This window comes from Macaca mulatta, chromosome 11, assembly GCF_049350105.2.
Source record: "Macaca mulatta isolate MMU2019108-1 chromosome 11, T2T-MMU8v2.0, whole genome shotgun sequence".
Classification (NCBI taxonomy): Eukaryota; Metazoa; Chordata; class Mammalia; order Primates; family Cercopithecidae; genus Macaca; species Macaca mulatta.
Genome location: NC_133416.1, coordinates 114,428,602 through 114,448,795, shown reverse-complemented (window position 1 = coordinate 114,448,795; position 20,194 = coordinate 114,428,602). Strand labels below are relative to the sequence as shown.

Sequence of the window (20,194 nt, the reverse complement as noted above, 5' to 3'; positions counted from 1 at the left end):
CGCTGCACTCCAGCCTGGGAGACACAACGAAACTCTATCTCAAACAGGAAAAGGAAAAAAAAGAAAATGGGGTAGTAAGGGCAAATGGGTGTGGTAGGTGTCTCCAAGATGCCCCAGTGATTTCTGCCTCCTGCTATTCATGCTTTCCCTTGAGTGTAAGTTCACTAATTTTTTTTTTGCTATAATTTTAAAAAAATGATAAAATATACTTAACAAAAAATTTACCATTTTAACAAGTTTTAAGTGTGCAGTTCAGTTATATTAACTACATTTGCCTTGTTATGCAACCATCACCACTATGCATCCCTTAAACATTTTCATTTTCCCAAGCTGAAACTCTGTTCCTATTAAACAATAACTCCCCATTTCTCCCCCCAGCCCCTGGGAACCACCCTTCTACTTTTTTTCTGTCTCTGAATTTATTCCAGATGGCTACAAGTAGAATCATACAATATTTCTCCTTTTGTGCCTGGTTTATTTCACTTAGTATAATGTCTTCAAGGGTCATCCATGTTGTAGCATATGTCAGAATTTCATTCCTTTTTATGGCTGAATAATATTCCAGTGTATCTATATACTATATTTTGTTTATCCATTCATCTTTCAATGAACACTTCAGTTGTTTGTACCTGTTGGCTATTGTGGATGCTATTATGAACATGAGTATACAGATATCTGTTCGAGTTCCTGCTTTCAGTTTTTTTGTGTGTATACTCAGAAGTGGAATTGCTGGGATATGTGGTAATGTTTTGAAGACCCACAGTACTATTTTCCACTGTACCATTTTACATTCCCAGCAGCAGTGCACAAGGGTTCCAATTTCTCCTAGCCTGACTTACTTCTAACAAATAGAATGAGACAGAAGTGATGAGATCGGCCAGGTTGTCAAAAAGCTTGTCTTGGGTACTCTCTTGGTTTGCTGGTTCTGAAGGAAGCAAACTGCCAGGTTGTGAACTGCCCAGTGGAGAAGCTCAAGTGGCAAGGAACTAATGTTTCTAGCCAATAGCCACCAAGCACCTGAGCCCTCCCCACAGCTCTGTGTGTGTGTGTGTGTGTGTGTGTGTGCGCGCACGCGCGCACGTGCGTGCGCTTAGAAGTGAATCATCTCCCCATCAAGCCTTGAGATAACTGCAGCCCTAGTTGACATCCTTGTGAGAGACGTTGAATCAGGGCTTGAGCTGCTAAATTTTGGGTATACATAGCATAGATAACTAATGCAGTGTGGCTGGATAAAAACTTATTAAGAAGAAAGAAAAAAAACAGGTTTGTATGCTGCTGTCAATGATCTTGTAGAGGAAAAATTCCAGGAGAGAGAGGAGAGAATTGCTGAGGGGATACCCGTTGGTAGACAAGAGGGGATAAGATCTGGCAAATGAGAAGAGGGATTGACTTTAGATAGAAGCAGAAGCTTATCTACACAGTGAGAGAGTGGATTCACTGGAGAAATCCATATGAATTGAAGTCTGTGGTCAGGAATTTAAAGTAACACCAGCAGGAAGTGGTGTGATTTTTCTCTAGCCACTTTCAGCTGCACAGGTTTGAGTATAGAGTAGGTAGGACTGCATTTAACCAGGGCTTTGTTTTGCCAAGAGAGCATGGCAAAGCCAGAGGGGGACAAAGGAGTTGGAGACAATTCACAAGGTAGTTATTTTAATGGTTGGCCATGAATAGCGACATGGTAGGATTGAGCAACTGGGGGTCCCAGTTACGACAAAAGATTGTCGGAGTTGGGTTACTTGAGACCATAGTGTTTAGCAGGTGGACACAAGAAATCAAGATTAGTGATGGGGTGAAGTTATAGGGTGTGGTGATGGGACAGAGTGACTGAGAGAAGGTAGAGGAGAAGGTCGTTAGAGGAAAGAAGTTCAAGGAACCGAAACACCAGTGTGTCAGGTGCTGTGGAGGGATCATCTTTAATATCATCACTATAGAGATCACCTATATTGAAATTACAACATTGAGGGTTAGTAGGAATAAATGTATATATTAATAAGAGGCTATTGAACATGCGTGTCATATCTGTGAAGCCATTTTTTAAAATCTAGGACCAAAATAGCAAAAAATAAATCTTGATCATGGCAAACCTGTGTTTACTCCTTATTTTCTGCTAGGCACTATTTTAAGTGCTCTATGTGCATCAACTTGTTTGTTTAATCCTCAACAAACCTGTGAGGTAGGTACTGTCATCATTCCCATTTTATAGATGAGCCAACTGGCACAGAGAGGCTTAAGTAATTTTCCCCAAATCACATTGCTGATAAGTGGAAGAGCTGGGATTTGAGTACTAGAGTCTAGGTCTGGTGTCCTTACTTTTAATCACTAAACTCTCCTGCTTCCCTTTTGTCCCTTCATCAATTTGCTCTTCTCTAGAAAGTTCTCAAGGCACTAGGGTCAGGGCCATGTAACTTGTCACTTAATCATATTTCATGTTGAATTAATCATCATGCTTTCTTGTGTGTCAGTCTTCCTTCCACAACTAAGAGCAAAGAAACATCTGTAATGCTCACTCTGTTCCTCCCCTGATCCCAGTTCTTGCACACACACTCACAAATATGCGTGTGCGCGCACGCACACACACACACTTGCACCTCCCTCTGCCAAGCACAGAGCTGGACACACAGTTGAGTGTCTTTCCGGTTAGGGTAGAATAGGGCAGTGATTATGAATGAGCTCTGGGGCAATTTCCTGGTCCCAGGTCCTGGCTCTGAAGCCCCATATTGGTTATGTGACCTTGGGCAAGCTCCTTTGCTTTGATGGGTCTTAATTTCTCAGTTGTAAAATGGGAACTTTGATTGCTCCTTCCTTGTAGAGCCTGTGAAGGGAGTGAGTGGGAATTACCTAACCCTAAACAAGTGCTCAATAGAAGTTATTGTTGTCATCATTATTACCCTCCCTAATCTCCCATCACTCTCCTACTTCCAGCTCATTGTCTTTCTGGTAATTCCTTGAATATATTAAGCAATTCCTTGCCTCCTGGCCTTTACATTTGTTATGTCCTCTGCCTGAATCATTCTTACTCTATATTTGCATAAGATAAGCTTCTTTGATTCAGATCTCTGCTCAAATGTCACCTCCTCAAGTGACAGCCTCATCTCATGGTTTTATCTAAAGCTCACATGTGCACATGCATGCACACACACACACACACACACACACATTTTACTCTTTTATTATCTGCATAGCACTCACCACTATCTGGAATTATTACAAATATTAATTGCTTATTGTCTGTCTCCCTCCCTAAAATATAAACTCCAGGAGGACAAGAACTTTGTATTCCTTGTTCATGGCCATTATCCAGTGCCAGGCATTAAACAAACACTCAATAAATCTTTTTGAATGAATGTTGAATGAGAAGCCATGACTGCTTATAATCAAGATCACTATTAACTGAGTGTTTACTCTGTGCAAGGCATTGCATTAAGTCCTGGATATGAATTGCTTCATTTAACCTTCACCAATAGCCTAAGAAATACCTATGATGGTGATCAAATTTACAGAAGACACACTTGAGGAACAGAGCAGGTAAGTCACATATTGAAGATCACGCTGTAGGTACATGCAAGAGTTGGGCTTCAAATCCATGTTTCTTGGGCAAAGCCTGCAGTCTTGACCACTGTGCATTTCAGGTAAAAGACTTCTCCTCTCTTACGGCCATAACTTTTTCCTCTCATATTCCAACCCAGCTGCTGTATCTGGCACTCAGGCAGGCTGCCTTCAGGTCCACCAGGGAATATTCTGGAAAAGAACCAACTCAGCTCCTTGGAAAGGAGCCCCAGCTGGGCTGGGAGCATCAGGTCTGTGAGGCCCCTGCTGGCTCACCTGCTGCCTGCTGGCAAATCCACATGTCCATGATTGGTTCTGAGGGGAAGCCACCAGGTGTGGGAGTTGCTGAGCCAAGATCTCAACAGGCTCCTCACCCTTCATAGCCTACCCCTGCTGGCCCCCTACCTTCTAGCTGTAATAGAATATGTGGTATTTCCACAAGAGTCCAACCTGTCTCTCCACCCCTTGCCTCAGAATATTCTGCTCTCCTACTGTCATACCCTTCCTGCCTCCTTGTCCTCAAGCAAACTCCTGCTTATGCTTCAAGACCCAGCTCAATAGTCACCTCCCGCATGAAGCCTTCTCTGATCTTCCCCAGGCTGACTGGACTACCCTCCACTGTTTCCTGCCTCTGCACTGTACTGCAGAGCAACTAAGCAGGTGGGCTTGGAGCCAGGTCATTAGATTCACACATTTTCTCCTTCACTAGTAAGCTGTGTGACCTCAGCAAATTAAAGTCCCCAAGCTGAAGTTTTCCCATCTGTAAAATAAGGACAATAATAGCACTTACCTCATAGTATTGGTGTGAGGCTTAAATGAGATAACCCATGGAAAGTGCATGTGCCTGGTACATAGTGAACCTGCAAAAATATTAGCAATGATCATTATTAACTCTACCTTTCTTAGAGAACCTGTGTACCACTTTAGACTAATCTTGGGATGTTATCTTGTACTCATGAGCTTTGTGCTGTGACTGGAACATACTAGTTGCTCCATAAAGGTTTGTGGAATGGATCTGGCAACTTTTTAGGAAGCATGAATTAAGGGAAGAGAGGAGAATGCATTTCTCTCTGTGTCTCTGTCTCTCTCTGTCTCTCTCTCTCTCAACAGGGTCAGAGTCTTGTTGGGGTCAAATAGTAAGGATGTGGATGAGGTGGCAAACAGCCCAACGAAACCCTGTGGCTTCTGTGCTTACTCTCAGCTTGTAGCCTCAGTTTCCTTCATCCTCTTTATCATTGTATTTACAGTGGGAAAATCTTTTTGGAAGACAGTTGCTGCAGGCGTCTCAAAAAACCTAGGACCCAGAGAAAATTCTTGGCCCCTTTTCACCAGGCTCATATGCTCAGATTATTTCCTGAGGATTTCCTGAGGATCTATGTAACCAGATCTTTTATTACCCTGGTGCTGGGAGAAAGCAACAACATAACCTTATAGGCTAATGCTGGGGAGGTCAGGTTTCTTCTCAACTTCCCGTGCATTTGGTGGGCATGGCCTTACCGAGTGATGAATGATTCCATGACTCAAAGTGCCACATTACAGAGGGGTTCCTTGGGTGTAGAAAGGTGATCCCTCTGCCATACTCCTCTCCTCATCTTTCTTTCTATAAGGGTCTAGTGCCCTGACTACAAGGGGGTACCTCCTTCCTACCATTTCCTCCCATTTCATCTCTCCATTTTCCCTGCCTGTCCTCATATTTACTTCTACTTGATAAGAGTCATGCTTTCAAGATAATTTCTTATAATAAATATCCTACATTAACATAGCACATTATTACATCTCTATTCTTTTAAAAATAGTCATTTTATTAAATAAGTAATGCATGATCATTATAAAAGATGTCGAAAATGCAGGGGCATTTAAGAATATTTAAATCAACTGTAACCTCATAGCCCCGAGAAAAACTACAAAAAAAAGTTTGCACATTTCCTTCTTGACTGCATGTGTGCTTATGTATACATTTGTACATACTTAACACCATCCTACATATTCAATGCAGATGCACACCATACACTTTGCATTTACTTAGGTCTTGTGACTTTCCATGACATGTTCGCATGATTTCTTTTTTTTCCTGGCCACCATCATAAAAAGGAAAGCAGATGTTATTGTCTTGGGATTCTGGATACAGGAAAACTAAGACCCAAAAAAGGAACACCCTTTCTCAAGGTCTTGCAGCTTGCTGGCACAGTTGGGATTGGAGCCCAGGTCTCTTGGGTCACAGCCAAGTCTTCTTTCCAGTGGCCTGAAAGAAAAAACAATCTACCCAGCAGTACCAAGGAGAAGAATCTTAAGTACCAGTGCCAAATCTGTAAAATCTAGAATCAGAGTTCTTAGGTTGTTGACACTTTACCCAAAGTCCACAGCTAGCAAATGCTGAAATGCTTCCATGAAGCAAATTGGAAATGTCCTGTGATCACTGAGGGAGGTGAGAGATACCTTATGTGGCCTTGATTTTGATACTCTCCCATCCCTGGTGACCCTCTCTTAGCCAGGGTTTCAAGTTGCAAACCAAAACATGAGTTACCCCTAATATATGCAGAAAGTTAATATATTCAAGGATATCAGGCATATCACAGAATCTCCAGAAAGGCTAGAGAATCAGATATGGTAGCCACATTGCCAGAAACAACCAAACCTAAGGACAACTGTCAAATATTTGACAACTTCACAACACAGGCTCCAAGTAATCAGAGGAGTGGAAGGTGGTAGATAACCTCTGCAACTGTTCCGGAACATACTCGCTGAACATCAGCCCTGCCCAAATACACCTCAGAAACATGCCAGTAGGAAATGGTATTAGTCAGGTTTCTTTGGCAGTAGTGCCACATAGCAAATTATTCTCCAATCTCAACAACGAGCATTTTATTCTCTGTTCATGGATCTGTTGTGGCTTGGCTAATCTCTGCTGGGCTCAGCTGAGCAAACTGGAGTTTGGTTTAGAGTTCAGGTCAGTTTCAGGTCTGTTTCAGGTTTCTTCCTTCTAAGACCCAGATGGAAGGAGCAATGGTTATATGGAACATAGTCTTCTCATGGTGAGGAAGGAGACTCAAGTGGGCTGATGGAAACTCACCATGCTTCTTAAGGCCTCTCTGAGATGCTGTCCCTTTTGTCTACTGTCCATGGCTCAAAACAAGTCACACAACCGAGCCCTCAGTCAACGGTCCAGAATGTAGACTCTGTTTTCTGCCACAGGAGGCACTACAGAGTCACATGGTTAAAAGCTTCGATTCTATTACAGGGAGAAAATGAAGAGTGGAGACAGTTATTCAATCTACCATAACCCTACAGATGCCACTCTTGGGCATAGCTTCTTCAGTTTACACCACCAACACTGAGCCCTGCTACCACTGGAACCTCTGTTCCTACTGCCTCTTATAAATGGAGGTGTTTGCCAACATTTTCATTAGAATGGATTCTACCCAGCAGCTGCTTTTCTGGTTCACTGGTTTCTAGTTCGTTATCTAGAGCAGATACAGCCTCTTGACTGTGTCCTGGCTACCAAGGAGGCTCAAAAATCAAGTTTCTGGCTTCTATCTAGGTGGGGATGGGCAAGTTCATTTATTAAGGGGGGAATTGGTTAATTTAGTGAGAACTCTCTCCGACATAGGAAGTGTGGTCAGGGTATCGGGTGACCGGAAAGGATGGCAGATGCCCACTGCACCCACCTTCACAGCAGACCTCTGGGGACAGGGAGATCTAGCACAGCCCATAACTCAGCCATGTGTCTACCACTGTCCTCTTGCTGTCTCCATGCTCTCACCTCCCTGACTCCTCTGCTCCCTGAATTTATCTTCTCCCACTTATAACATCTGCCCTGCCTCCTTTACTCTGATGACTGTCACAGAGCTTGCTGGATGCACCCAATACCCATTCTCTCCTTCTTCCTTTAAGTAAGGGACCCTTAAGCTTTAGCTAGGTGTAAGGACAACCACCTGAAGACTACACTTTCCACTTTCCATGCAGTGAGGTGTGGCTCTGTGCCTATCTTGGGGCCAATGGATGTGAGTGGAAGGGAGGTGTGAACAAAGGCAGGACCATATTCCTAAAAGGAAGTTGCTTGCCTTTCATTTTCTACTTTTCCAAGCCCACAGATTGGAATGTAGATGGGGTGAACTGCATCGATCCTGCAGGAAGGGCAGCAGCCATGGAGATTGTGAAACCGCAAGATAGAAGGACCCAGGTGTCTGAGAGACACTGAGGAGCAGACCCGCCTCCCCTGCTGGACTGTCAACTCTGATTTATGTTAGTACATAAGAGACAAATGAACTTCTATCCATTGATACCACTAAAATTTTGGTCACTATAAAAAATAAAACCAGCTGAACCAATATTCTAGCAAAAACAGAGACCCACCCAGTCTTTCTTTGGTGTGAGAGTAGATAAGGTTAACTTACTAGCTTTGGAGATAGGCATATCTAAAGTTCGAATCCTGACCCTGACAATTCTTAGCTTTGTGACTTTGGGAATATTATCGCAACCTCTGAATCCTCATCTGTTTTCATCTGTGAAATGGGGTTATCCTATCTACTCATAAGATAGTAGTATGGTTTACTTTTTTAGATTGGATATAAAGCCCTTAGTACAGTGGCTGGCATTTAACTGTTCAAATAAAAGGCATGGATTACTATTATTTGGGAGTAGAGTTTGGACTTCGGCTGCAAACATACATCTCATATATGTGACAGCCAAAGGCTTAGGTTTAATGAAATTTTCATTCACTAACTAGAATAGTTATTAATTCCTAGTGTGTATAGGACATTCTCCTAGATGATGTGGAGGAGATAAAAAGATAAGATAGAAATATAAAGATAAATAAGGAACAATTCTGCATTCAGGTATCTTACAATTTAGTGAGAAAGGAGGAAATAGAAACAACCCACTACTCCACGGCTAAATAAAATAAATGTGAAAAATAAAGTGCAGGCAAAATGTCAGGAGCAAGAAGAGGTTATACCTAAACCCAACTAGGGTAGGATTACCAGATTAAAATGTGGGACATCCAGTTAAATTTTATAAGTAACAGGTAATTTTTCAGTATAAGTATGCTCTATGAAATATTTAGGACATACTTATAGAAAAGATTATTCATTGTGCATCTGAAATTCAAATTTAACTGGGTATTCTTTATTTCATTTGCTAAATCTGGCAACTCAAAACTTGGAAGGATTAAGGGAGACTTCAGGGACGAATTGGCATATGAACTGTGCCTTAAGGATAATGAACAGCATTTCAGTAGCTGGATTATTTAAGGCTATTCCAGGCTGAGAAGACAACAAGAATAAAGGATGAAAGGTTGAAAATGCCTGGCATATCTTGGTAACTATGCGTTACAGTCTGGTGATTCATCTAACTTGGCCATCATCTTGGTGGATCTAGCTAATGCCGAGCCTAGAGACAGTTACAGAAAAATGTGCCGCCATGTTGCAAAATTCAAAAACTAGAATCTGGGATCCTTAGCATTGTGTCTATCTAACAGTACATGTCCCAAATTCTGAAAGCACAATTAAGCCAGAAAGTGGAGAATTTAAAGAAGGAGTGCGTAGTGTAATAAGGACATTCGATTTGAGGAAAAATAGGAATCACTGCCCAGGTCTTCTTTCTCTGCAAGACAACTATAAGACACACTACTTATAGGTTCTGGCAGCTTACAAGGACCCTACTCTGTCCCCTCACCCAGGGATTGGCCCCAGGCAGCCATGTATGTTCTATGAGGCCCAAGTCACCTTACCCAAAGATGATTGGGCCAATTGTGAGTATGTGACTCAGACTGAGCCAGCTGGACTCCATTTCCTGGGTGTTTGGAGTTAAGACTAGAAAATTCTAGTTCATTCTGAATCAATTGCTTGCATGGAGGAGTTGCAGTTATTAATAATTGCTGACAGGTAGAGCAAAGTCTTGTCCCTGCATTGGCTCAGGAACTCTGCTTGCTGAGGGTGATGAGACAGGAAGCCTGGAGACCCTTCTCTTCTGAGTTTGCTGATCAAAAGTTGGAAAAGTTCTTTGCCACATTCTAAAAACTGATATGGTTTTTATCATATCAGTTACTGTAAAATTACAGATACTGTAAAATGTGCAAACAGGCCAATAATTGAGCTTTAGCTGGGTGCGTGGACAACCACCCAGCTAAACCATTTCTTTTTGTTCTTCAGTCATTATCCTTTAGCCAGTGTCAGGGTTGGCCTGGGCACCAAGGGCCCAAGGCGAGGGCCTGGCTGCCACCTGCTCTCTGGATTCCATGCTGGCCCCTTCTCCATATGTATTCTCTGGAACCACAGTAAGGATGTATCCTGATCTCTAGGATTTTTCTGCTTTGTGCCCGCTCTAAACTCTGAGGGCTGCTGTTTGCATTATCGATAAGGAGGCAGCGAATCTGAAAGGTCAGCACCGTGTGCCTGCCTCTAATACCTCGTTCAAGCATGAGCTTGCAAGCCACGCCCGGTCTCATGATTCGAGCTTGGTGAGCTTGGGATTTAACGAGACTCATCTTGGGTTTGAACTGGTTTTGCTTTGGTCCTTGGGAATTCCCACAGAAAAAGGATTCATCAGACCTATCAGGTGAGCTGTCTCTGAATAAAATGAAAATTAATTGCTTATGGTGTCTTGCACTCATGAATCAGGAAATGAGTCGGGGGGGGGAAATGCTAAGGAGTTAAAGCTGAAGAATGGTTTGTCTAACCTTATTGCCTAGATGTGGCTTTGAGCCCTATCAGCTTCAATGCTAACTGTGGAAGGAGGATGCTTTGAATGGAGAAACAGGAAAAGACTTGTTTCCTGGGGCAGGGGACAGAGGTATAAGGTGCAGGGGATGTGGTATCTTTCCCCTCACACTCTCAGGCATCCCATTGAAACTGGATCCCATTTCAAAAGTCCTCATTAAAGACCTCATTCCAGTATTGTTTACAGTAGAAATACCAAAGTGGGGAGGATGTAACCAATCTTCAAATAACCCGAGGTGCTGGACAGAGATGATTTTCACAGCTGGAGGATAGGAAGATGCAATCACACAAAAGCAAAAAGTAGTAAGCCTGTTACATTTCCAGCTCAACCAGACTTGCCAAGGTTACCCAGGCTCCAGGGAAGTCCTCAATGATTAGCTCACCTCAAAATTTTTTTTTTTTTTTTAGAAACTGATGTTTATTTTTCATCAACCATTTTTCCATGTTGCTTAAGAGCCCATGCAAGAACAGCTTAAGACCATTCAGTGGTTGCTTCTACCCATTCAGTGGCCTGAGCAGTGGGAGCTGCAGACCAGTCTTCCGTGGCAGGCTGAGCACTCCAGTCTTCAGTAGGGAACTGCTGGATAGACGCAGAGGACACCTGCACACCTTCAGACCAGTCTGCAACCTCAGGCTGAGTAGCAGTGAACTCAGGAGCTGGAGCAGTCCATTCACCCTGAAATTCCTCCTTGGTCGTCACCTTTTCAGCAGCAGCCTGCTCTTCTTTTTCAATCTCTTCAGGATCTCTGTAGAAGTAGAGATCAGGCATGACCTCCCATGGGTGTTCATGGGAAATGGTGCCACGGATGCGCAGAACTTCCCGAGCCAGCATCCACCACATCAAACCCACTGAGTTTGTTGTTGCATGGGATGGCAATGTCCACATAGTGCAGAGGAGAATCTGTGTTACACAGAGCAATGGTAGGTAGGTTAACATAAGATGCCTCCGTGAGAGGCTGGTGGTCAGCCCTGGGGTCAGTAACCACAAGAAGCCGTGGCTCCCGGTAAGGCTGCCTGGATCTGGTTAGTGAAGATTCCAGGAGTGAAACGGCCAGCAATTGGAGTGGCTCCAGTGGCAGCAGCAAACTTCAGAACAGCCCTCTGGCCAGTATTCCTGAAGGGTATAACACTGACATCAGCAGGGTTTTCAATGGCAACAATGGCACGAGCTGCCAGCAGAAGCTTCTCCCAGGTCCTCTTCAGATTTATGATGTATATGCCATCACTTTTCCTTTTATAGATGTACTGTTCCATGTGGAAGTCAAGATTGGTGCCACTTAAGTGGGTTCCTGCTGCAAGGAACTTAAGGACATCCTCCTCCTTTTAATTTGCAGGACATCAAGGGCTCCGGACATTGTGAAAGTTTCCCTTTAAGTTAGGATGGAAATTCAGAACAACGCCATATGGATCCCTCTGTAGGTAGCGCGGAAAGGGAGCTCACCTCAAATTTAGTCCTTGCCTAACTGGCAAAACCTGAGAGTGGATTTGTGATTAAAAGGGTAAAGTATCTTCTTGCCAATAATAATGATCTCTGTTGTGAGGAAAGGCCCCAGTTCTCTGAACCAATGTAATCTTTCATCAGTGCTCATGTTTAATATCTTTCTGGAATGACAGTAATTGTTAATATACTTCTTACTTTGTGTGTGAGATTAATCTGATGTTTCATTCCTCACACCAGCCTCAGGGGAACCATAGTAATTTTCCACTTTGTAAAGCTTTCCTTCATGTTTTGTCCCACTCAAAGGCAGCTGTTCTCAATTTTGAGTACCTTTTGAATGACACGGGCATTCCTTGGACTCTTATGGATGGCTTTGTAGAAAAAGGTATCAGCAATTGACTCTAGCTACACCACGAAACAATCTTATCACGTGAGGTTGCATTTCTTTCTTCCCAGGGCCCATACTCAGTGTTTTATAGACATGACCACTAGCCCCGCTCTTAATCAACTACCCATGATCTGCCCGTACATTAGACAGTAAAGCCTCTAAATTATCAATAAATCACCAAAACAGAGCAACGCAGAAATGAACCACATGTATTTTATTCATTCATGAGTTTTTCACAAGAGCTTTATGAGAAAATGTCCTGGACAGACTCCCAGAAAGAGAAAACCGCTGGATATCAAGAGACACCCCTCCCCAACTTTGGTAGTGCCTTAAAGAGTAAAAAGAGGCTTCTAAAAGCTCAGCAAGTAAGTAGATAGCTATTTTACCTGATTGTGCACATCAGGAACTAGACTGAAGACAGATTTGGGTTCATATTCTGGCTCCACCACTTTGTGATTTGAGACAAGTTACTTAATCTTCCTCTGCTCAGTTTCCCCATCTACAAAAGGACAATAATAAGGGCACCCACCTGATAGAGCTGTTATACAGTTCAATGAGATACTAATATTAGCAGCTAATTGTTTTGAGGGGGACAAGGTCTATCTCTGTTGCCCAGGCTGAAGTGCAGTGGTGTGATCACAGATTACTGCAGCCTCAACTTCCTGGCCTCAAGCAATCCTCTCACCTCAGCCTCCTGAGTAGCTGGGACTACAGGAATTCACCACTATTCCTGGCTAATTTTTTATTTTTTATACAGATGGGGGGGTCTCACTTTGTTTCCCAGGCTAGTCTCGAACTTCTGAGCTCAAGTGATCCACCTGCCTTGGCCTCCCAAAGTGCTGGGATTATAGGCGTGCCCAGCCTGAAGCTAACTCTTTCAACAGGAAATATGAACCACTTTAGGTGTTTCAATCCAGGGAAATTTAATACGGGAAATAACTGATTCAAGAGACAATAGAGATGAGAAAGCAAACTGATGCTCATAAGGCAGCTTTGAGATTAGAAGGAGTGGGACACAGTTCCTAGGGCTGGAGGAAAACAGGAAGCTGCCCTGTGGGAGCTGAAACCACATCAGGATCTGAGCTGGAGCCATGGAGGAGATGCCACAGGATGCAGAGAGAAGGGGGAGAATATTCTGCCTCTATCCAAATTCTGTCTTCTGGTCTTCCACTGGTCTTCCTCCAAATGGCTGACCCTTCCTGAGAGTTACAGGGAGCCCAGGGAATGTAGTTTCCTGAAATACAGAGCAGAGCAAGGGAAGGTCCAGGACAGATCTGAGGGCAAACAGGCAGTTAACCAGCAAAGCTGACACTCATTGAGCCCTTACCATAAGCCAGGTACTGGGCTGAGTTTTACATGGGTTAATTCATTTAAACCTGTTAGGAAGTGGTAGAACCAGGGTTTGAAGTGCCCAATATATGTTATATCAATTACTGAAGTAATCAGTGTGCAACCTAAAGGAAACAATGGCTTGTGGGTGCACCCCTCAAATTAAAAATAAATTGAAGGGAGGAAGCATGTCTTATTCATCTTTAAATCTCCAGCACATGGCATGGTACCCTGCCCTTAATGGTCACTCAATTCATATGTGTTAAGCTAGGTGAAATTGACAGCAGTAAAGTCAGTGAAGTGAGTCCAAGTAAAGGACTGTCTCCCACCCTTGCTACTGACTTCCAAGGCGAGTTCATAAAAGACTCCTGCCTGGCTCTTTATCTTAAGATAGCTTTGGAGTCCTGAGCCACCATGTAGAGCCCATCATGTCCCCCTTGAAGCCCATGCTGAAAGATCACATGGCCAGACTACACAGAGAGAGAAAGATGCCCTAGGAATACCCAAACCCAGGCACCAGACTTGTGAATGCAGAAGCCTTTGAGAGGAACCCAGAGCTGGCCACAGCCCCAGCCTAACCACAGCTACAGAAACTAGCTGGAGCCAGGGGTCCCAACTGGCCGCTTCTGAATTGATGACCCACAGGTAAGAGATGTGTGTATTGCCACTTTCAGGCACCAAATTTTGGTGTGATTTGTTATGCAACAATAAATAATTAACATACAACTATAATACAGCAATATAAAATGGGAAAGATCCATTAAAAAGACAGGAATAATATGTCCCAAAATATTAACAGTGAGTCTCTGATAGGATTGTGTGTGTGTGTGCATGTGTGCATTTCTTCCTTCTCCTTTCCAAATTTTTTTGAATGATCAACTATTTCCTTGAAAAACTGAAAGAATACATTTTGTATTGAAAAACACTTAACTGTGACTTTTATTGGTATCCAGCCTCCTTCAGCCAAGCTCAAGGCTTCCCACCAGGGATTTCTGAGGATCACAGGCAGGTGTATGAAAATGAATACAGCTGAAGCCTTAAGGGGAACCATAGCCTATCTGGCCCAGCCCCCAGCTGCTCTAAACCCATATGCACACCCATGAGATGGTTGTCCAGCCTTTCTGTGAATTAAACCTCTCCATAACAGGGGATTTATCCCATCCAGAGCCAGTTCTTTCCATCTTCAGGCTTCGCTGACAGAAAGTCTTTCCTCCTAATGAACTGAAAAGTGTCTCCCTGGAGCTTCCACTCACTGGTCTTGCTCATGAAAGATTCATGAAGTCTTCATCGAATGCCTACTATGAGCCATTGTTCTAGGCCCTGGATACAACCGAGAACAAGATAGATCAAGTGCTTATGCCCAAGGAGCTTAAATTCCAAAAGGGAAGATACACAATATTTTAAAAACTATATAATTTAAAGACATAGTACTACCTACTATGAAGAAAACAAGGTGAGATGATTTAATTTTTTTTACTTTTCACTTTTTTTTAAATAGAGATTAGTCACATTATGTTGCCCAGGCTGAAGTGCAGTGGCTATTCACAAGCATGATCATGGCACACTACAGCTTTGAATTCCTGGGATCAAGCAATCCTCCTGCTTCAGCCTCCTGAGCAGCTGGGACTACAGCCATGCCTCACTGCATCTGGCTACAGCAAGAGGATTGATAAGAGCATGATTTTAACATGTGTGGTCAGGGAATGCCACCCTAGGGAGGTGACTTTGAGTAGAGATCTGACTGAGCAAGAGAGGGCACCTTGTGAATATCTGGGGAAAAGAACATTTTGGATAGAGGGGCGTCTTTTTCATTCTTCCCTGACTTCATTTCCCTTCCTTTCTCACCCGTCTCCACCATTCTCCAGCCATCATGGCCTTCACACTCTTTCTCGGATTTGCCAGCTTCCGGACTCCATCCTTGACGCCCCCTAGAGGGCCATGTTAAGAACTTCAGATTTTATTCCAAGCGTGATGGAGAACCACTGGAGTGTTTTGCGCACTGGGGTGACAGGAGCCGATTGATGTTTTCAAAGCATGACGCTGGCTGCTGTGTGAGAACAGAAGGAGGGTGGGGAACAGAGCGGGTAGGGAGACCCGCAGTTGTTGTCCAGGCAGAAAATGGGTAAATGGGTGAGAAGTGGTTGGATTCTGGATATATTTTAAAGGCAGAACCGGCAGCACGTGTTGGATTAGATGTGCATGTGAAAATGAAAGGGGAGTCAGAGATAAGCCTAAGCTTCTTTTTAAATTAGCAATTTTACATTAACAAATATTTGTGTAATAAGATGGTGGGGACACACCTTTGAATAAGACAGCTGGTTGGTAGCCAGATGTGGTGGTGCACATCTGTGCTACTCGGGAGGCTGAGGCACAAGAATCCCTTGAACCCGGGAGGCTGAGGTTAAAGTGAGCCGAGATCGTGCCACTGCACTCCAGCCTGGGTGACAGAGTGAGACTTTCTGTAAAACAAACAACAACAACAACAACAAACAGCTGGTTGATACATGTTTTCAAAAGAGAGAGACAAACATATTTAGCACATTAGTGTTTAATACATTAAATATACTGTAGTTAGGCTATGTTAAAATGTACATCCTTGGGAACCCAGAGGAGGGGCAGTAAGGGCTTCTGAGAGGAGAAATCCCTCCATGAGTTGTGGGTGAGAAAGGCAGGCAAACATCTTCCCAGCAGGTGGCCCAGCCTGGCTGAGGCCCAGAGGCAGGAAACTAAGGAAGGTGTTGAGGAAAACACTAAATGCTTGGGTATTACTGAGCTTAGTGTGCAAGATGGAAAGGAAATGAATATAGGAAAACCCACAGAGACCAAGCTCCGGGGAGGCGTGGCCATTCTAAGGAGCGTGGGTTTTACCCTGAAGACAGTGAGAGCCATGACTGGGCATGGAACCAAGGAGCTCTGTGATGCTGTGGTCCTCAGAAAGATCATTCTGGCCGCCAAAGTGTGGAGAAAGAAATGAGATTGCAGTCTGGTGTGAAAATTGTAATAGTAATCCAGGTTAAAAAAAACTCTAAAAGATTGAACTAACACAAGAGAGACAAAGAAAGAAGATGCACCCAGAAATAAGAGGTCAAGCGGACAGGTCTTCATGACTGATTGGATGTAGGGATGACCAAGTGTGATCTAGGATGGTTCCAGCTTCTGTGAGATGGAAAATAGGGGGAAAGGCAATGGGTGCTTCTGCACATGTGGAGTTTGCGCTGCCGATGGACACGCCAAGTGGGCTAGTCCTGCAGGCAGTTAGATATAGAAGTCTGAAACTCAAGGGAAAGGTCGGGGCTGCAAAGAAAGATATATCCATGTCATTCTGTCCCTGGGGGTTCTATAAGTCAAGTCTGATTTGCTTTCTACATGGAGGCCCTTTAAATATTTGAGGACAGCCATGACGTTCTTCAACTCCACCCTACTGAGCTGCCTTGAGGTGAAAACCCTTGGTTCCTCCCATCACTGCTCATATTATGGGTAGTGAAGCAGAGTGACTGGAAGTCTCACTGCTCAGTGTGGTCTGTGGTTCTGCAGCATCACCTAGGAGCTGTAAGAAGTACAGAGTCTCGGCCCCACCCTGGATCTACTGAATCGGAGTCTACGTTCTAACAGAACCCCTCAGTGATGTGTGCGAAACGCTGGTTTAAAGTAGACTGGATTTACACTGCAGGGTTTGCACCCTGGTCCTGATGCTTATTAGCTGTATGGAGGCAGATCATTTAACTGCTCCATGCCTCAGCTTCTTTATCAAATGGCACTAATTTTAGGATTTACTCCATGAGGATGTTATAAAGGCTTAAATGAAACAAGCTAGGCAGGTAAAGCACTTCTGTCAGGCATTTGATAAGCATGAGGATTACGGATGACAAGGCTGCAGCCCCCTTCCTAACTAACCAGCTTCCTCTAGATAGGCTCCAATTTGTCTACACCCCTTTTAAAGCAGAGCTCCCAGAACTGAGCACCTCTGCTGGGTGTGATCCGGCCAGCCCTGGGTAAGTTGAACTAGTTCATTCCAGATGTTCCATTTTTATAGCTGCCGCCTTCAGGTCCCATAGAATAGAGTCAATAGCATATAATGACAAAAAAAGAAAAAAAAAAAGAAAAATAATTGAGCTAGATACCTAGACTGCCTGTGCTTACACCCTATCCCTACAATATATGCTGGGTGGCCTTGCACAAGTCACTTAACCTCTCTGTGCCTATTTCCTCTTCTGTAAAATGAGGATAAAACTAGTACCTACCTTACAGGGTTATTGTGAAATTTAGATGATTTAAGGCACTTAGAATAGGACCTGGGGCATATAAAGTATTTATTAACTGTGATAATCAGTAAAATCCCCATGTAATGCATCTTGCAAAATAATGGCATTTTAAAGGTTCAGAAAGGTTAAGATGCAACCAAGCCACAACATCTGGAAAGGTATATACTTAAGACTGGTTCAGAAACCAGGCCCCTTGCCTCACATCTGTGTCCTCTCCTCATGCAGGTATATTGTGGGCTGTGGGAATGGTGTCCCCACTGTGAGGTTGAACCACTCGGCCCACACAGCTGTACACAGCAGATCTGCCCTCTGTGTGTTCAGAGCATCAGGGTCCTGCTGCCTTCATGCAGGCTATGGAGGGAGAGGGAGCCTTGCCGTCTACACTCACAGAATCTTAACATCTTTGGATTGTGCTTCAGGTCACTAGCGAGTTCTGTAATTATGACTTAAATGTGGAGTTAATTTCAGCGAGAAATAATTTTGATTTTTCCTCCACCCTCACTGCCTTAAGTCTTTAAAAACTGTTGATGGCAGGGATTTTTGTCCAGGAATCTGATGCTGAATGTATTAACTTCTTTACCTTTTCCTGTCAATGTTGGCAGAATGGCGAAGAAATAATCACCTTTTTCTGGTCTGGTATGGGCTGAGGTTTTGTTTGTTTTTGATTTGCTGAGTGGCCACCAGGAGCAGGGGGTTATGCTAGGGCAGTGGGACCACCAGGGCTGAAACTGACAACGGGATCATAAATATCAAACTCTAGTGAGCATCACAGCTGTCATTCCTAACCCTCCCCAGAAAGCTGATTCAGTATAGGCTCCAGGAACTGGCATTTGAATGCGTACCCCAAAGTCTTCTCATGAAGAACATTCACTCTGAGAAACACTGCCGTATAGTGTAGATTAAGGTAATAGTCATTGGAGTTAGATAAGGGCCAGGTTTCCTTGTGAGATCATAACTTTGCTAAGCTTTGGATCCCCTTAGCAGGGGCTAATAATTGGATCCAGCTCACCATGTTGCTGTGAGGATTAAATGAGACAAAGCATATAAAACATTTAAACACTGTGCCTCCATAGTCTGTGAACTCAATGAAAGAAAACTCACTGTTCTCGAAGAGCAGTATAGTCTTTTGGTTTGAGTGCAGATACTGGAACCAAACGGATCTAGTCTCCCGTCCTGTTCTACCATTTACAAAATGTGTGACCTTGGTTTCCCATACTATTAAAAAAAAAATGAGACTAATCTAGTTCCTCCCTCATGGAGTTGTAAAGGCAAAGATATGGATCGAATGCTCAACACAGTGCCTGGTGTAATGATTAGTACTGTTCCCCCAATATTTTTGGCTCTCCTTCTGGGTACATGATGGAATTGTACCTTTCCAATTTAAAGTTAGGTATGACTATGTGACTTGCTTTGGCCCATGAAATGTGAACAGAAACGATGTGTCACTTCTGAGCAGAAGTTTTAAGAGACAGTGTACAATTGGCCACATGCCCCTTGCTCTACTGGGGGAGAGTGTGGAGCACAAGTCCTATTGGAGTCTCTGTTTATCTGGATCCTGAGAGTCTATGTGGGGCAGAGGCTGCCTGGCGACTCCAATGGACATGTAGAATTAGCAGGCAAAGAAAAGAACATTTGTTATGTTAAGCCATAGGAATGTTGAGGTCATTTGTGACTGTAGCATAACCTAGTCCATCCTACCTAATACACCTGCTGCACAGGAGCTTCCCAAGTCCTTATCAACTATGAATGTTATAATCTTTGTCCTTGAGCGACTTACAACTGAGGTGGAGCACAAGCAAGACTACGACAAATGAATACTAAAGAATAACCCTTCACTGCCTATGAGAGTGCTAAATAAGTGGACATTTTCAATATAGTATATATTCTAGAAGGAAGTGGAGAGAAAGAGACTGTGGCCTGCAATAATTAGAAAAGGTCTGGTTTTATGTTAAACCCAAATTTACTGAGACTTTTAATTTTTATTCTATCTAAAGTAAAAAGAAATTTAATTCCTGATGTGTCTTGTCCTATAACCTAGACCTTGAGTTCTTGGGAAGAATCTTCCATTGAATATTTAAGCAATTATAGCAACCAGGACCTCCCAAAGTGTTCCCTGTTTTCATTAAATCTCAATTTCCAAGACATATGTCTTCTCTTTTAGCTTTTCATTAAAGAAAAAAGAAAAGAAAGGAGAGAGGGAGGGAAGAAAGTACAGTGAAAGGCTATGGGATAAATTGGTGTTTTGTTCTTTCTTACAAAAGGCATTCCTCCTCTTTCTTCCTTCCTGGCTTGAAGCATTCTTGGCTCTCATCTGCTGTCCAAGTCACTAGACTCCAAGAAGGTCTGGGCAGTGGGGTTGAGATGAGAAGGCTGCAGTGGGGAAAGCTGTGACAGGGACCACAGCTTCAGCAGCAGGTACCAGCCCAGGGCACCAAGAGACCACGTGAGAGCAGCCAGAGACCAGAGCCTCAGAACAGAGCCAGGTCTGTGAACCTAGTGGGGTGAGCAGTACTCA

The 20,194-nt window shown here is 43.5% G+C and overlaps 1 pseudogene; it reads right to left on the bottom strand.

The window, feature by feature from the left end:
* Nucleotides 1-10,728: 10,728 nt before the first annotated feature.
* On the bottom strand, nucleotides 10,729-11,695 carry LOC703856 (small ribosomal subunit protein uS2 pseudogene; annotated as a pseudogene).
* Nucleotides 11,696-20,194: the final 8,499 nt, after the last annotated feature.